Source organism: Pholcus phalangioides, unplaced genomic scaffold (assembly GCF_987345545.1).
Source record: "Pholcus phalangioides strain wild (caught in Gottingen) unplaced genomic scaffold, Ppha-v1.0 ptg000017l_1, whole genome shotgun sequence".
NCBI classification, from domain to species: domain Eukaryota; kingdom Metazoa; phylum Arthropoda; class Arachnida; order Araneae; family Pholcidae; genus Pholcus; species Pholcus phalangioides.
Genome location: NW_028301610.1, coordinates 17,301,844 through 17,312,022, shown reverse-complemented (window position 1 = coordinate 17,312,022; position 10,179 = coordinate 17,301,844). Strand labels below are relative to the sequence as shown.

The 10,179-nt window shown below is 38.8% G+C and overlaps 1 non-coding gene across 1 annotated transcript; it reads right to left on the bottom strand.

Moving 5' to 3' along the window:
• Positions 1-7,014: 7,014 nt before the first annotated feature.
• Positions 7,015-7,205, bottom strand: LOC149072463 (U2 spliceosomal RNA). Its single transcript, XR_016194540.1, has one exon. It is a non-coding gene; the product is annotated as a U2 spliceosomal RNA (small nuclear RNA).
• Between the last annotated feature and the right edge of the window lie 2,974 nt (positions 7,206-10,179).

The following is a 10,179-nucleotide window of genomic DNA, read 5'->3' as shown; positions in this document are numbered from 1 at the left end:
ACTTGCGTTATTCTCAAGTCGCGAAACTGTATCAGCTGGGCGTTTTCACATTCAAGGGAACTGAGTTTATCAATCAATAAGTCATATTTTGAATCCGTAGATGCAATAGTTGATTTCAGATGGTCAATGCCAGTCTTCAAAATAGCAATAATATCTTATTTTCTATTTATCTGATGAATTACATCGTGCAGATCGCCCTTGGAAACCGAATGTGATTGCTGCAGAATGTTTGCGGGAGAACGCGAGCGTTTGATTGAGACTGAGAAAATAAATTGCTTGAGATCTCACGATTGCCTAGTTCAATATTAGAACCGATTGATGCAAATTGGCAACCGATCGGAGGAACAGACGACATTTCCGAATGGCTTTTAGAACACTCACGACACATCGACCGAGCACCATCCGATGTAGCTAGCTGATCAGAACTATCAAGACATTTTGAGTGTATCATTTTGTCACAGGTAGAACATTTGACCGCAGCAGATTTGGCATTAAGGCAACGGTGACAAATTGAACAAGGCTGATCACTCATCGTGAAAGAATAAAATAAAAAACCGCGTTTAAAAAATATTGTGATTCATACACACAATATTAAAGTGCACTTTGAATAGATAGATAGCAGAAAAAAAATATTGATCAATATAAACGGACTTGAGGAGCAAAAAAAAAATAGCGACTTATCTCTAAGAGAGCACTGTTGCCACTAAGGCTTGAAGACCTCAGTAGATTTAATTGAAATTAGAAGCTTAGCTTGTGCCGTTGGTGCGAAGTACCGAGCTCTCGTCTTCTTCGTCTTGGTTTCCCTACTTAGGTAGAGATATTGATCAGTCAATGGCAAAATGGTTACTTAAAAACAACTACCGGTAATTTTGTTTTTATTTATATATAACCCTTTATATATAAAATATTCTCACTAATACAAAATATCAATATACTGTTAACAGTTTTCAGGGGTTAAAACATTTACTCTATCAGATTACCCTTACTTTCAAAAATAAATCTCTCTCAATATTAAACAATTCAATTTCACTAAAGTGACCCACTTTGCCACAAATTGCAAAAATTACCAATGTTTTACAACATAAGTTTACAGCATATTTTGCAATATATTTCCATTTAGACAAAAAATGATGCGTGTATATACACGAAAACTCCAACAATGTCACCAAAACCATTCAATGTGATTTCTAAATATTTGAGAAAAATCAAACAGTCTGCTAGAATATATTTCACGGGGAAAAAATGAACTTGGCAAATATGTGGGATTAACATTATATAGCGACATTCACTATAACAAAATTCATAAGCTTCGCAAATTACCTTAATTCCTGATTCTGGTAGAGATTGGGAATTAAAGCACAGTTCGTTAACAAAAAAAAGGGGCATCTAATGGGAAAATAGTCGGGAAGGGCAAAATACGGTAATGTCTCGTATAGTGGCCATGTCAATCAGCAAGTCGGAATGTAAAACATGAAAATTTTTTTTCAACGTTCGGTATAAATCAGATAATAGACGGAAATTCATTGCATCTGATCAGCTGCAAATTTTAGGAATTTCTTGAGAAAACGTCATTTTGAGCGAAACAAAAGTGACGAAAAAAACTAGTTATATCGACGTTATATAAAATTCTCATTCCCATTATTTTGTATAGGAACCAGTCCGTACCATTGACGTTATACCTGAGGAACAGCGTTGCAGGTCACTTAAGCGTCATGTAAATCTATTGCGGGGCCACTTAATTTCTCTGGAACTGCCCGCATGTTACTCAAGTGAATTATTAAAGTTCTGCACGTCATTCAAGTGATCTAGTAATGTTCCGCGGGTCACTCGAGTGGGGCCTGGGTTGAGCCAGTGCCGTCTTAAGGCATGGGCCCACTTGGGCACGGCCTTAACAAAAATGAGATCTGGTTGAAATTTTCGAGAATTTTTTTGGTAGGGCCTGAGAAAAAATCAATTATCCCGGGGCACATTATACTCTTGAGACGGCCCTGGGTTGAGCACAGGGGCGTAGCCAGAAATTTCGTCCGGGGGGGACCAAAGTGATAGGGAAAAAGATTGCCAAATCTATTCTTTTTTCGGTCATTTTCTCACATTTCGGGGGGCCCAGACCCCCTCCCTCGCTACGCCCTTGGTTGATCATAGCTTGTATAGCGCTTTCTCTATTATAGCTGTCAATAATCTGATTTAAAAAAAAATTTTTAAGAAAAATTGTCTAATAATTGTCATTTCTCAACACCCATCAGTAATTATCTTCTTTTAGTTTTCGGTAGATGGCGCTTTAATATCTTAAGATATCGATATGTTTGAAAGCATATTTTGGTAGAAAATATTATTTTTTATGAAAAAGCTCTAGCTTCTGTGATTCCAAAATCGGCATTTTTTTTCGTTTGTTTTGATGGAGCTAAGAACCAAAAGCACGTCCAGTTTTTAGTGTTTCATTATTACGTACAAGCGCCTTTAAACGAAGAATTCTATTTTTTTGGAATATTTTACTTGAGTTTGAAACATACTAATTTCTAAAAATCCAATGATTGTTATATAGTTACAAAATTTTAATATGATATATGACCATATACTTTTAGGATTTTGTATTAAAATCTATGGATTATATCACACTTATTTGTTAATCACGATGTAGCGATACGCGATCTGTTGATAGAAATTTCTCGGCCGCGGCCCGGTACCAGGCCCTGGCATCAGTCAAACCGGGCCGCGTGTGTGTGATTCATCTCTTTTAATCCTTCCACATTTATTTCCCATAGTCGTGTTTATAACCGGGCCTTCCAATACGAAGATAAATACTCAACCGGGCCGCGGGCTTGCTAAAGGTTGAGAACCACTGATATACATACATTAGATCGGACGACACCACCTTTGACACTGGGGGTCAAAGGTGCCCCCCCCCCGTATCTCCGCTCATGAGCTGAATATACAGTAAAATTAACAAATTATTTCATTTATATAATTTTTTTGCAATCGTATTTCGAATATTACATGAATTTCACTTATTGTTTGCACCATTTCGAGAGACACTTTCTATCAAATAATGTTATTAAAGATCACTCCAGTACTATTTTGTAGAAAAGTGACAAAAAAAGATGGCCGGGCACGTTGATTCTGTCAATGATTAAAGAAATAAAAAAAAATTGAAATGGAAAGTTGTCAAATAGTGTCATTTTTGAAAATTAACACGTACAATTACCTTCTTTCGGTTGTTTCATTTTACTAGATCAACACCCTATTAAGTGCCTGATTAGTTTCTAATTTTTTCTACACAGAAAATGTGAAGTTTTCTTCATCCTATTCATGTGACAATTACAGGAAGTCATACTTTTAATTTTTTAATTTAAAAAATCTTAAAAATTTTTAATTTTTTTAAAATTAATTATTTTTTTCAAACGTTGTCGAATATTGTGTGCCATTTCTCGCATTTCGCACGTAATTACCTACTTTTGGTTGTGTCATATCACTAGATGCTTTATTATCTTAGCAAAAGGATGGGATTAGAGGAATTATTTCTCTTACCTTTTAACCTAGTACAAGCAATGGCGTACTTACAGGGTGGCACGTTAAGAGGAGCGGCAAATTTGTGGAATCAGTGGCCAGGAAAATTAGAACGGAGAAGGACGGCGAAATCTATGTCACTCAATAACTCCGCCTCTGCCCAGACAGCAAGGGATTGGTTAGTGAGTGACCTAAAGAGTTTTTAAGCACGCGAGTGAGCAAAAAAGTGTCCTCCAGAGCGAGGAATCAGGTCAGTGAGGGAACCTAGAGCGTGTACAAGTATGTGTGTGAGCAAAAGAGTGTGCAAGCATGGGAGTCACCAAAACAGTGAGCAAGCATGTGAATGATCAAACGAGTGACCCACAGAGCGACGAACCAGGTCATTAACTGATCTTAGATTATGTGAAAGTACGTGAATGACTAGGGTGGCAAAACTAAATGCGCCTCTGGGTACAAACCAAGGCCCGGATGCTGTTGTCCTAAAAGATGTTGAAAAATGACTAAAAAATGCCCTAAAATCTTTAAAAAATGCCTTGAAAATTGGGGAAAAAAATGCAATCAAAATTATAAAACAAAGAGTTCCTTGAAAAACAGGTTGTAATCGAATGTCGAAAGGAAAACTTTTGACTGCATCAAAATTTTATGCAACTTTTTCTTCTCACAAGTGTATTTGTTCTCTCTCGTTTAGATTTCATCAAAAATAACAATTTTTCTAAAAAACCAGTTATAAATCATGAATCGGATAGGAACAGTGAGGCTGCATGGGCCCCCACAAGGGTACGTATGACTGGGTGGGGGCCTGACGTTTATTATCATTTTTTTGTTTTTTTTCACAAGAAAATCACAATGAAGAGGCCCGTGAAGAATCTGGTCGGAGGGCCCCTATTGCTAGATGTGGGGGCCATGACTGGCGTACTAGGAGAGGGGAGGATTGGGTTTTCTGCAGTAAAAAACAAAAAAAATGGAACCACTCCTCTCCCCAGAAAAATCCGGTGTATGCTTGTGGTTAGGAAACCAAAAAGCATCTTTTATTTTCCATGAAGTTCAAGCATATTCTTTCATAAGTGCTCAATGCAAATCAGTATTCATACACTTTTTTCAATGTTTTAAATTGTCAAAAAATTCACAAAGTGAAAAGATATTGTGAAAATGCCCTAACAATGGGAAAAAAGCAGAAAACTTGCAAAAGAAGCCAAAAAATGCTAATTTCATCAACATCCCGGCCCTCGTACAAACTATGTTCTAGTACAGGGGTGGTGAACCTTTTCCCAATCCGGGCCACTCTACGAGTTTTGACGACCATTGACGGGACATAAGCATTTCCCTCACCCCAAAAAAAAAAAATTGTTCAGCTGCCCTCGTTTTAGCAATGTTCATCTTGCCACTCTTATGAATTCGAAACTGTTTTCATTTTTGCGTTATAAATTGGATTATCGCAATGCAGATTATATATGTACGTATATTGATAGATGTTCATCTTATCTACATCGTGGGCACTAGAACCTGAGAGCTTAGGCTGCTGGCCCCCCTTCCCGATAAACTTTGCAAAAGGGCTGAGTACCCCAGGAAATCATGGCCCCGGAGACGAAAATCCAAACAGAAAACCCATTGAATAGCTTATTATTGTAATTAAGCATAATTATAATTATTAATGAATAAATTATTATAATTATGAATACCTACCGTACAAAATATAGGTTTGGTAGCCTACAAGACTATTGGTAACCACCCACTCATAAAAAAAAAAAAAAAGGACTGTTCTAAATTTTTGGGGAGAATTTGTTCGACTGAAAAATGAAATAGAATTTCTTTAATTTTTGAAGAAAAACCTTCGCATGCCACTGCTGATACCATGGCGTGGCACGCGTTGGCCACCTCTGCTCTAGTACAAGGGTTCTCAAGATTCAGGAGAGCGCATGACACTTCATTGGTTTGAAAACGTATCGCGGGACACTCAAGTGACTCGGGATGCAGTTTCGCATCACTTAAGTTATCTGTAAATATGCCGCAGGTTTCTTAAGAGCTCTAGAACTGTACCGTGGGTCACTCAAGTGAACAGTAGATTTGCCGCGGGCCACTTAAGTGCTCTGGAACTGCACAGCAGTCACTGAAGTGACCTGGAAATGTATCGCGGGTCAATAAAGTGATCTGAAAATGCACCATGGGCCACTAAATTGCTCCGGAACTGTGAGCACGTTACTCAAGTGGATTGCAAATGTGCCGGAGGTCTTTCAAGTGATCTGGGAATGTGTCGCGGGTCACTCAAGCGCGTTACAACTGCACAACGGGTAACTTGTAGTCAGTTTATATGACGTTTAGTTTCATTTTTACAAAATTGGGTTTGGTTCACGGGCCACATCAGATGGTAACCAGAGCCATATCCGGCTTTCTGGCTTTGTAGGTTGAGCACATATGGTACAGAGCCTTCTCTCTAATGTAATTACCAATAATATTCCATGTAGTTTATACAAATAAATACGGACGGCACAACAGGATTTTTGCCAAGAACTTTTGCCAGATCTGCTCTGGAAGTCTCCAAATGATGAAAAAATGTAGATCGTATCTCGATTTCGGGTAAGACTTTCATAAAGAATATTTTCCAATTGGTCTAAAGCACGTATTAACTAAGAATGTCTGAAGTGGCCAATTCCGCCACCTTCGTAATCAGAATAAACCAGACATAATTACGGTAAGAGAATCATCTAAGAACAGTCGCACCCCAAAAGTTTCGAAGGCTTAATTATTATCTTTGTAAGAAACTCAACCAATAACCAGAACAACAAAAATTTTATTCAAATTGAATACCTTTCAAAATAGCAAAGAACATCCTTGTGAATATAGTTTGGGAAGACAAATGCTCAAATTCTTAAATATTTCAATTCCATCAATAACTAAAGAAATTAAAAGAAAAAAATTGATGACAAATTGTCAAATTTCTCGAAACTCCACGGGCCACGTGGATTATTTGAGTGTGGCTAGAGGCATATTTTCAGGTACAACATACTGTATTTTCACTCTCAAAACTGGTACAGGTTAATTTTTGAAAGACTTTTGAGCATTTTTTTTAAATTAAAACTATGCTTATACAACGGACGATTGATGAGATAAAGGCCCATTATCACTTATAGGACATCCTGTATAAAGATGAAATTTTGCCGGGATTTAAGAAATGGTAAAATCACTTTTTTTCAGCGGTTTCTTAATCTTTGGGATGAGCTCTGTCGGATTACGCAACAAGGTGTATTCAAACGGGAATATTTTTGGTAGAAATCACAATCTAAAGTCAGTCGTTTTTACCAAAAGGGATCATAATAATATTGTTCATCCACTTCGTTATTTTTTCTCTCAAAGGAAACATAACAAAGGTGTTTTCCCACTTGCGTTATACATTATGTTTTCGTCAAAGTCCAAAAGTGGTCAGTTCTCGAATTGGACTTTGACCGGCCAATTTACAATAAAATTGGCCGGTCAAAGTCCGACTTTCGTTATTTGGCCAACCAGTTCACGAAGTGGCCGAAGATCCCTGGCGAAAGTCCGTGCAATATCGAGAGGACCCACGGCAGAGGTTCAGCAAGCTGAAAGCACTCCGCCTTGTTCCAAAAATAAGTTTAATATCTCGTCCCCATGTAGGAGACGTACCAGATATTAAGCTGATAAGAACAGATTATAAAAAGCTTTTATTCATGTTTTAAGAATGTTTTCCATGGCCCAATATGAGTCTTCTGTCAACCTGATTTTCGGTGAAAGAGACAATATTATCTTGTTGACGACAGTTACAGTTTCATTGAACATTAATGCATCACTACACAAATTTCTAGTGGTATGTGCAACACGGTACGGCAAGTTACATACAAGAAGAAGGGGTTATTATATGCGAAATATACAATACGGAGAGGGACTTATATACATTGCGGATTCAGACGATAATACATGGATGCGGGATTTGACATAGAATTGGTAGCACGGTGCGGAATACAAATTGATGCGATATAATACAAGGACATGATTGTGGAATTCTGTACAAATTATACATAGATGCGAACGGTACAAAGAAGACATGGGTGCGAACATATACAACAAATATACACAACAGACATATATGCATTGCTCATCGGGGGTATTTACCCTAATGGGGCAACTGCTCTTGCTTGTGTGTTGGCGCGGACAGTTTTTACAGCTTGGTTGGCACTCGTATTGTCCGTCGAAGTTGTCGGGCGCAAAGTCCTTCCCGAACCTTGCCGGATCCCTGAGACTAACTCCACGTATGTGTGTCTCGCGACGCAACGATGGTGTCGCTCACGATCAGTTTCCTCATCAGTACCAACGAGAGCACAATCGGGACATGTCGTTGAGAGGGTCCCATGACCCTAATTCACTCACGATGATGGCTCCAAGGCGGACGTCAGAGTATCGCTGCTTCTTAGTGTTCAACGGCAGCATCGCAATGGCGAGAGACAATGTTGAGATATGCGAAATGAAGGATGCCGTCCAAAAATGCTCACACATGTTATCCAAGGCACAGCATGCGCACTTGCCCACAACTAGTTGTGCAGTGACCAATCGATGTCAAAATTGTGAAAGAGTTTGGAAAAGTTACATATAGTCCTCGCGCACAGCACAAAAACTAATACCCCATCAATTCATAGTGAAGCAAAATCTTACCATTCCGGGAACTACACAAATTTTCGAGTACACAAGAGAGGGTTTTCCTTGCGGATGTTCTACCAGCACACCATGCAATGGTGCGGCCGGATATTGTCAAGAAATGACACATAAAAGCCCGGCAACGTTTTTTGTGAAATCAAAAGAGATTACCATGAGACAGGGTAAATCCACTATTTTTCACATAGATGGATTCAACGTTATTAAAGATCCGCGTATTATTTCTTTAACGTTTTGCGATCAACACGTGGATCATGGTAGTGTGCATAAGCGTCATCGCCGCGCTTTTTAGATCAAGAAGCAATTTTCAATCGTAACGGACAATTTATTGAATTTCATGACCCTGTAGTCAGTTTCTACATCGGGTGTTTTAATAGTACGGAAGGACGGAGTAGAAGAAATTGTTCATTTCGATAATTCCGTTAAACAAGCAGTGGTGCCCGAGAATTTCCTCAGATTTCCGGGACTCCTTCAATTTTTATTCGTGTCTGAACAAAGCGGATTAACGATGAGAAAAGAATTACGTATCAATGGTACAACCATTTGCCGGAAATCATGTCTTCTCTGTGAAGCTGCCTTCGATCATTTACAATGTTTGCCACAGACCATACAATATACTGTGTATGCATTGTGTATACTAATGACTTCTATTATGGTCATATATCTCAAAACAGCACTAACGACTTTTCTCATAATTATTAAATCGGTTTTCAGCGTGGTTTTACTACACCTATCGCATAATTAAGTTATGCGATAGGTGTACAGCGAGATTAACAATGATTGGAAGGGTCCATGTCGGTCGCTGGTTGCGTCACTCCGTTGATCAAACGCAGCAATTTTTAAACGGAATTGGAATACCTAACCAAACCGCGACCCTGTTGGTGCTGTTTGAATTATTATCGGCAGTATGCTCGCTAGACACCACATGCAATAACCATTTAATAGTTACTTCAACGATTACAGAATGTGAAAATGTACATGACAAAGAAACTTGTAAACTTGCCACACACGCCACGATTTCTCTCGAGAATTTGAAATTCACCCGATGTTTGTGGTTCCAAGATGAAGACAAATAATATATTTTCTCAAAGTATAAAATTGAACAAGGTCAGGTATAATTGTAATACCCAGAGGCAATACTTCACGTAGCGTGAAGTATTGCCGCGTCAAGTAGCGTGTCCTCAAAACGCTGTGTGGATGGGGTGAGCATTGTGTCCCAGCTAAACGTTTTGTTGCGGAAACGACTGAGTCTGAACAATACCCGAGAATAAATAGATATATATAGCGATGGATTCGAGTTCTTCGACATGCACAATCATTGACTCCCAAGGTTTTTTGTTTTATAGAGCCTTCTTAGTTCCTGATCATTTAAGGACATATGAAGTACGGGCCGTCACGGGATACTGTGTTTTCAAGATTTGGTAATTAGAGCATGAATGCGTCATCTCAAGCGACAGTCACCAATCATGTTATGTCCACGACAAAAGGGGTTAAAATCCATATTCTTGGCGAGTCAGTTCGCTAACGAACTTTCATCTTCGATGAGAACAGTATACAGTAGCGCTTATAAAGAAGTGCTACATTGTCACATACTCACGTCGGCATTCCACAGAATAAGCGAGAATGAAGTGGCAGCATTACCACGCACTATCGGATACCACTATTTTTATATCGGTGAAAATGAACAACTAATGTCTGAATTGTTCAGCAAACCTGTCAACGTGCATCTTTCATTTTAAGATTACCACATCGTGATGGAACGGCGTACAGTGTGCCCGAAATTCCATACGGAAGAAATTACAGCAGAAGGCGGTTACTCATACAATCCTTCAGCACGATTGACCTTTGTCGCCTATAGTTCATGTGCCGAAAGTACAGTGTCAGCGAGTTTTCAACGCATCACACACACGGTGGCGACTACCAAGTAGTAATCAACATTTGGGAAATACACCAGACAAACAAGTAGTGGAATTTAAAGCAGAAACCACGGGTGTGTAACCTGATAAACTGTTT